This window comes from Garra rufa, chromosome 19 (genome assembly GCF_049309525.1).
Source record: "Garra rufa chromosome 19, GarRuf1.0, whole genome shotgun sequence".
NCBI classification, from domain to species: Eukaryota; Metazoa; Chordata; class Actinopteri; order Cypriniformes; family Cyprinidae; genus Garra; species Garra rufa.
This window is the reverse complement of record NC_133379.1, coordinates 33,311,730-33,320,909: the sequence shown is the minus strand read 5'-3', so window position 1 is coordinate 33,320,909 and position 9,180 is coordinate 33,311,730.

The following is a 9,180-nucleotide window of genomic DNA, read 5'->3' as shown; positions in this document are numbered from 1 at the left end:
CATCATGTTGTGGGGACCAAATGTCCCCACAAGGATAGTAATACCAGTAGATTTTGACCTCGTGGGGACATTTCTTAGGAAACAGGCTTATAAATCATGCACAATGAGTTTTTTTGAGGAAGTAAAATTGTGCACAATCTCCTGTGAGGGCTAGGTTTAGGTGTAGGGTAGGTGTAGCGCCATAGAAAATACGGTTTGTACAGTATAAAAACCATTATGCCTATGGAATGTCCCCATAAAACATGTAAACCCAACAATTATCAATTACTGGAAACTGCATTGGAAACAAGGCTTTAAAACTAAACATCAGGCATTTTTATTATTATTAATTAAATAATATTAATAATAATCTTTATTATTATTAACAATTACTGGGAAAGTGCATTAGAAACAAGGCTTTAAAACTAAGCATCAGACATTATTATTATTAATAATATAATAGTAATAAATTATTATTATTAACAATTACTAGAAACTACACTGATGTGGAAACAAGGCTTTAAAGGTTGTATCAGCGATTTCTAGCCTGAAACATAAAGTGTCAAATTCAGCTGAGCTTTCTTCACGATCCGCTCGCTGTCTGCCCCATAAATTGTCTGTGAAAAAACCGCGTCTCTCTGGTCAGCCTAGGGTCCGAGATATGCCAAAAAAACAATCGGCGCTATCAACTATTCCACAGATAATCAAACAGTGTTCCAACCAATCAGCGTCAGGGGTTTGGTGTTGTGGACTTTCCTACTGGTGCAGGGATGTGAGGGAGGCGACCAAACCCCTGACGCTGATTGGTTGGAACACTGTTTGTTTATGTGTGGAAAGGTTGGTAGTTCCGATTGTTTTTTTGGCATATCTCGGACCCTAGGCTGACCAGAGAGACGCGGTTTTTTCACAGACAATTTATGGGGCAGGCAGCGAGCGGATCGTGAAGAAAGCTCAGCTGAATTTGACACTTTATGTTTCAGGCTAGAAATCGCTGATACAACCTTTAAAACTAAGCAACAGGTATTATTATAAATAATAAAAATATCATAAATAATTATAACAATTAGTAAAATATTATTTGTTCATTTACTATGTTTTTATTCTTTATTTATTTATTAATGAAATTTTCATTACTGTTATTTCATATAAATTATTAATAAATAACAGATAATAAATGCAATTAATATTATTAATAGTAATAATAATTATTATTATTATAATTATGTGGAAACAAGGCGTTTCTTGTGTTTTCATTTTTAATCCTTTGTTTTCTTTTTTATCATCTTCCTCATTCTGTGACTTATTATATGATTGATTTGAGTGACTGGATGAGCTGCTACCCTAGCAACTGCATAGCAACACACTAAAAACCTCAATATTTTAACAACTGCATGACACCCTGGCATCATGGTAGCAAGTTGTGCACAGGCAAATAACACTATATACATTACATAATAAAATAAACTCTTCAAAAATGTTAATATAAATTTTTGGTTCTAGGATCATGATGGTATTTTTGATTTTGTTAAATAAAATACCACCAAAATAAATCACAAGCACTGTGCACCACCTCTCTTGAGGTGGTCAGGCAGGCTGCTGGTTTATATATGCGTGGGTTTGCGGTTCCCCTGGGGACTGGGTGTTTGTCTGAAGCAATGGCACTGTGGGATATTCCTATATTCTAGCTGACAGGTGCCTGTCTGACAGTGATGGACGCTGATATTATGACAGCCTCCATTTGCTACGACTGCACTGTGTAGAGCTGCAGCTTAGACTATGAACTGTGAGAGAGGAGAAGAGAAGCTGGCATCTGTACAGACAGACACTGTAAACAGATTATGATGGCTGCACTGCAGCTCTCGCTCTCTGCTTATCCCACAATGCCTTGCAACGTCCTCTCTCAGCTGCAATGCTTTCCAAGGCTGTATCTGAAACCGAAGGCTGTCTTGCTGCCTCGTTGTCCAGAAAGTCAATGACTTGCCACTTGCTTTTTTTGTATGAAGGTTTTCTGCCTTCCAAGGCTTAATATCATTATAATCTAAAATTTAAGCAAGCTTTAGAGATATCTGGGTAAAAAAATGTCATGACAAATCTTTATTTCTAAATAGATATTGCAGTTAAAAATTTGGTAAGTCCCTTGTTTGTCCTGAACAGTTAAACTGTCCACTGTTCTTCAGAAAAAATCCTTCAGGTCCTAGAAATTCTTTGGTTTTTAAGCATTTTTGTGTATTTGAACCCTTTCCAACAATGATTGTATGATTTTGAGATCCATCTTTTCACACTTAGGGACTTATGCAACTATTACAGAAGGCTCAAACCTTAATTGATGCTTCGGGAGACACAATGCATTAAGAGCCGGGGGGTGAAAACATTTGAAATTTGAAGATCAGGGTAAATTTAATTTTAAGTCTTCTGGGAAGCATGTAGGTATCTTCTGTAGCTTCAGAAGGGCAGGACTAAATGGAAAAAAAAAAAAACATATTTCGGCAATATAAAAAAATGCACACATTATCATTCTGTTCAAAAGTTTTCACCCCCAGCTCTTAATGCATCATGTTTCATTCTAGAGCATCAGTGAGCATTTGAACCTTCTGTAATAGTTGCAACTGAGTCCCTCAGTTGTCCTCAGTGTGAAAAGATGCATCTCGAAATCATACAGTCATTGTTGGAAAGGGTTCAAATACACAAAAATGATGAAAAACCAAAGAATTTGTGGGACCTGAAGGATTTTTCTGAGGAACAGCAGGCATTTTAACTGTTTAGGACGAACAAGGGACTCATGAACAACTTCCACTAAACAAAACAATCTGGTCTATATGTGAACATCTTTAAAGTGAAATATCGTATTCAGGTCAGTAGTAAATAGAAAATAACATGCATTTTGTATAATCCCTCTTATTTTGCTAAAATAATTAACATTTTGAAGATTGTGCAAGGTGTATGTAAACTTTTGACTTCAACTGTACTGTGTTGAAAAAGAAAAATGGTACAAAATCTGGAGAAAAATAAAGTGGTAGATAAGGGAAAAGATGAAATCAAGGAGGGGGAAAATGGAACAGAAGGATGAATTGAGAAAGAGACATTAGTTTGGCCAAGAGTGTGTCCAGGAGTCAGCATGGTGCTCCTCTGTGCTTGATGTGCCAGGCGTTGTGTAATCACCTTATGCCCGCCACAGAGAATCTTCCCTGCCTGTGGGCCCAGTGCTCAGGCAAGGTAATATGTGACCGAAAATGTCTTTGTCCCTCAAAATGGAGAGAGAAAAAGAAGAAAATATAAAGGGGGGCGACAAAAGTGGTGCACAGGATTCACTAATAGCCCAAGGATACACATGCAAACTGCATATACAGTACAGTCAAACAATAGCCCTGGTGTTGGATTGCATGGTTTAAACTAAATAAAACTGCTTATAAGCCTGTTAGAAGATTGCATTTGTTTTTTGGAGCTGTGGCCTAGTAGTTAGCGCACATGCTCTGACGCACTGAGCAGTGGGGCTCATTAAGGCGTTCTGAATTTGTATCCAGCTTGTGGCATTTCCAGATCTTATTCTCCCTTCTCGCTCCCCATCTTTTCCAGTCTTCTCTCTGCTTAATCGAAATCCTTATTGGAGCAAGTTTGTTCGCTTGGCAGCCATCTTGGCGAAACCCCCTGGCAGCTATTTTCTAGTCATGCAAGCACGGCTTCTGCTTGAATGGGGAAGGACCACAATCTCCAAAACGGTTTGTCATGCTGTCTATTATACACTGCGTATTTGAATGTTATATTAGTATAATTAATGTTACTTTTTATATGAAATTAAAAATTTTTTAGTTCATACTGTATCTCACAATTCAGACTGTTTTTCACAATTCTCAGAAAAAAATCTGAATTGCGCAATATAAATTTGCAATTTTGAGGGAAAAAAGTCAGAATTGCGAGGTGTAAACTCAGAACTCTGACTTTCTCGCAATTCGCAAAGTTTAAATCTCAATATTCAGATTTTTTTTCTCTCTGAATTTTGAGTTTACATTTCATAGTTCAGTTCAGGATTTTTTTTTAAATCAGACTTTGTTTTTCACAATTCTCAGAAAAAAATCAGAATTGCACAACACAAATTCCCAATTCTGAGGAAAAAAGTCAAAATTGCGATATGTAAACTCAGAACGTTTTATCAGTTTAAATAAAAAATTCTGAATTTACATCTTGCAGTTCAGTTTTTTTAATTCAGACATTTTTTCGCACAATTCTCAGAAAAAAATCTAAATTGCGCAATATAAATTTCCAATTCTGAATAAAAAAGTAAAAATTGTGAGATGTAAACTGTTGACTTTCTTGAAATTCTGAGTTTATATCTCAGGATTCAGATTTTCGTCTTAGAATTGTGAGTTTATTTTTCCCAATTTTCTTTCATTATCACAATTGGGACAGGTTTTGCAATATCGCAAGATATTGACTCGCAGTTATGAGATTTAAACTCAGAATTCTGATATATAAAACCGAATTGTGAGATATTGCAAGAAAAAAGCCAGAATATTAAAAGGTATTATAAAAAGTCGCAATTACTTTAGTATTTTTATTCTGTGGCGAAAACTGGCTTCCATAGGAATCTGGTATTTTTAAAAGTCAAATAAATATCAAGAAACAATCTGACAGCAATAAATGATACATTCCTCTTCTTTATTTGTAGCCTCATTTAAAGGAGTAGTTCACTTTCAGAACAAAAATGTACAGATAATAAATGCAAATACTGTAATGTACTCACCCCCTTGTCATTCATGTCTTTCTTTCTTAAGTCGTGAGTTAATATGTTTTTTGAGGAAAACATTTCAGGATTTCCTTCCATATAATGGACTTCTATGGTGCCCCCAAGTGTGAACTTCCAAAATGCAGCTTCAAAGGGCTCTAAACGATCACAGCCGAGCAAAAAAGGGTCTTATCTAGCAAAACGATCGGTTATTTTCTAAAAAAAAAAAAAAAAAAAAAAAGACAATTTATATACTTTTTAACCTCAAATGCTTGCCTTGTCTATCTCTGTGTGTACTCTGTGTAGAGATTAAAAAGTATATAAATTGTAAATGTTTTTAGAAAATAACCGATCGTTTCGCCAGATAAGACCCTTCATCCTCAGCTGGGATCATTTAGAGCCCTTTGAAGCCGCATTTAATCTGCATTTTGGAAGTTCAAACTCGGGGGCACCATAGAAGTCCATTATATGGAGAGAAATCCTAAAATGTTTCCCTCAAAAAACTACTTCTTTACGACTGAAGAAAGAAAGACATGAACATCTTCGACGACAAGGGGGTGAGTACATTACAGTATGTGTACATTTTTGTTCTAAAAGTGAACTACTCCTTAGTGCAAAAAAGTGGCATAATTTAACAGGCCTACTTCATACTTTGTGTTTAGTGACAACACAAACCGTAAGTGTGAGACTTTGCAGTTGCACAACTTATTTGAAATGGTTCACACTCACATTGCACACCACCACCACAGCCACAAAAATGAAAGATTTTTAGTTCTACCCCAAGAAAATACACTGCATCTCTTCCTTAAGACCGGCTGTGTGAGGGATGTTTGCACCTGGAGACATAATGACCCTGCTCTCTCTATTTATCTATCATGCCTTTTCCTCCTCTCTGCTGAGCCATCAAAAACTGCAGAAACTTAAATGGCACAGCAGGCACCCTCCCTAGTCGTGACGCACCCCGGTATTTATAACACTGGTCATCCATTTTGTTTACGATGAAGGAGATGTGCAGCGCTAGGCTGGAGTTGAAGAGTCATCTAGCGGTCAACAGCGGAACTACAACTGCAGTTTCTGTCGGGTTCTTGCAGACCACAGCTTTTCAAAGATGCCTTCTGCCACATACCAGCTTTAACAACAATAAGAGGTAATAAAAAACTGATCTCACATGTTAAGTGCACATGTATGAGCATTTTAATCTATAGTGGCTTGCTGTAGCGACACGAAGACCGGACAGTGAGAGTTAATCTTGGTTCACAGATTTAGCGTCCAGGCTGGTCATGTGAGGTAGATAATCCGACAGACTGCAAATCTCAAGATTTTCCTCTCTTTGTGTGTGTGTTTCAGCACATGATGTGCTAAATATAAATCATAGGTTTCATTCTGGCCACAGATTGTGTTGTTAATGCACAGCAGTAGTAAATCCTATAACTTATTTTTTTTTATTCTGTTCACATAGATTTAAAAGCCAGAGCTGGATTCTGTGTCAACTATCAGCTGAAGAGAGACAGGGAAGAGGAGAGAAAAATAACAGCGCTGTGCCCCGGATGACCTTGATTATGGACCATTGATTTGGGTGACCCTGAGGTCAACATGGTGAATTCTTCCTGTTCTCACGCACCAAATACACACATGTAAATGTCATTATCACAAGGAGCTGTACCTCCATGTCAAAACACAGATGATTCTCACTTTGCGTGAAGAAAAATGGCACAGGTCTTAAAACGAATCATTCAAAAATAGGTTTAGGAAAAAATGTGAAATTCAGAAATACACTCCAAGTCAAAAGTTTTTGAACAGTAAGATTGTTAATGTTTTTAAAGAAAAAACTAAGCCTGCATTTATTTGATCCATAGTACAGCAAAATGTTGAATATTTTTACTATTTACAATCACTGATTTCTCTTTGAATATATTTTCAAATGTAATTTATTCCTGTGATTTCAACGCTGATTTTTTAGCATCATTACTGCAGTCACATGATCTTTCAGAAATCATTCTAATATTCTGATTTGCTGCTCAGAAAAACATATAGTGTTATTATTTATTCAGACTTTGTTTTTCCACAATTCTTAGAAAAACAATTCTGAATTGCACAATATAAATGCCCAATTCTGAGGCAAACAAGTCAGAATTGTGAGATGTAAATTCAGAACTCTGACTTTCTTGTAATTCTGAGTTTAAATCTTATATTCTGACTTTTTTCTCTGAGTTTTGAGTTTATATCTCACAGTTTAGAACAGTTTTTCAGTAATTCAGACTTTGTTTTTCTACAGTTCTCAGAAAAAAAATCTAAATTGCGCAATATTAATTCGCATTTCTGCGAATTTTTTTTTATTTTGTTAAAAACAGCTGAGTAAAATTTTGTTAGGTTTCTTTGATGAATAGAAACTTCAGAAGAACAGCATTTATCTGAAATTGAAATCTTTTGTAACATTATAAAAGTCTTTATCATCACTTTTGAGCAATTTATATACATATATTTATTTCTATAATTTCTTTGCCAAAAAAATATAATATATATATATATATATATATATATATATATATATATATATATATATATATATGTATGTATGTATGTATGTTGACTCCAAGCTCTTACAGTATATAATTTTACAAACGCTTTTTATTTGAGATAAATGCAGATCTTTGGATCTCTCTATTCGTCAAAGAATCCTAAATCCTAAATATACTCGACTCTTTTAAATATTGATAATAATAATAATAGTAAATGTTTCTTGAGCACTGAACTGAGGGATCATGTGACACACTGGAGTAATGATGCTAAAAACTGAAGCTTTGATCACATAAATAAATTACATTTTAAAATAGATTAAAATAGAAAACAGTTATTTTAAATAGTAAAAATATTTCAAAATTTGTCTGTTTCTACTTGGATTAAATAATTGCAGGCTTGGTGAGCAGAAGAGACTTCTTTAAAAAACATTAAAAATCATTACCAAAACTTTTGACTGGTAGTCATAACCTGTCCACATCCTGAATTAATACACTTTCTACTGGTGTAATGGTTTGTTAGGATAGGACAATATTTGGCCGAGATACAACTATTTGAAAATCTGAAATCTAAGGGTTCAAAAAAAGCAAAATATTGATAAAATCGCCTTTAAAGTTGTCCAAAAATAAAGTTTCAATATATTTACGGTAAGAAAATGTACAAAATATCTTCATGGAACATCATTTTGGGTCAATCATTTAGACTCATACAATTTATTTTTGGCTGTTGCTACAAATATACATGTGCCACTTAAGATGTGGTTTTGTGATCCAGGGTCACATGTATTTTTTCAATTGTGTAATTGACTTTTGGCCTGAAACTTCATAGTTACTGTAACTGTACGTCGAAGCAAATCATTGTTTCTTGAAACTCAGAATCTTGAAATCATTACGCAACAAAAAGCCAGACCTGTTTCACCCCAGCTGCAAATATTTGCATTTACCATTGGCATTAAAACATTTAAACAACTGCACATTTCCAATTTCCAGCTTTCACACAGCTCGAGTTGACCTATTTCCTATGCTCTAATTAAAAACAAAACTCACAAGCGTGCTTGTTCTCATTAGCACATATTTGTATCATTTCGAATTCGGCTGACTCATAATACTGTCAAAACAGTTGTAAATGAGAGCATGCTTGCTTACGAAGCACAGGAATTGCCAATTTGTTGTCTTACCACTAATGCAGTCCTGGTACACTGCTTAGTTAAACACTAAAAAGAACAAATAGCTCATAGCTGTTTGATTAAGAGGGATATTCTTAAAAAGAGCAGGTGTTCTCCGTCTGAAAACAATTCATTTGTTCTGTTTACTTGTTCTGTTTGGGTGTTTGAATAGCACAGCATGAATTATGCAAACACCTGAGACCAAAAAGTCGTATGAAAACAGCTGGACAGAATTTGAAATCAAACGCCGGGTCAGTGAAATTAAAAATGCTGTGATAAGAAATCAACTAATAATGAGTGAACTTTTAATACTTATCTTAAAGTCTCCTTAAAGTCTAGACGTTGGCTCTGATGACATCCATTTTGCGTCCAAAATCGGTTGCTTGGATTCCAATGAAAGTGTTGAAAGAAAAAGACAAGGAGGGTTTATCACTACCAAAAAAAACCCAAGGTAAGCTCAGCCAAGATTCATCAGCAGCATCATGCAAACAGCTCCATGGAAACACGTCCGTTGATTTATCTGGCCTTCCAAGCTCTTGAGATCGACACCGTCTGATATGTTTAGAGTTTGCTTACTCATGGGAGATGTGAGATTAGTCATCAGGAAGGTTTGCTGGCGAGAGCGTCTTCATTTATTGCTCATCAGATGGTTGGGGATGAGATGGGGATATCATTCTTAGTGAGGACTCCTCTGCATACAAACAAGAAACAGCTGCTGCTTTGTCAGCCACTAGGGGGCGAGATAATGAGTAAGTCTGCTCAGTTCATCAGTGGCTATAACTTAAATAGTTTAATCAGT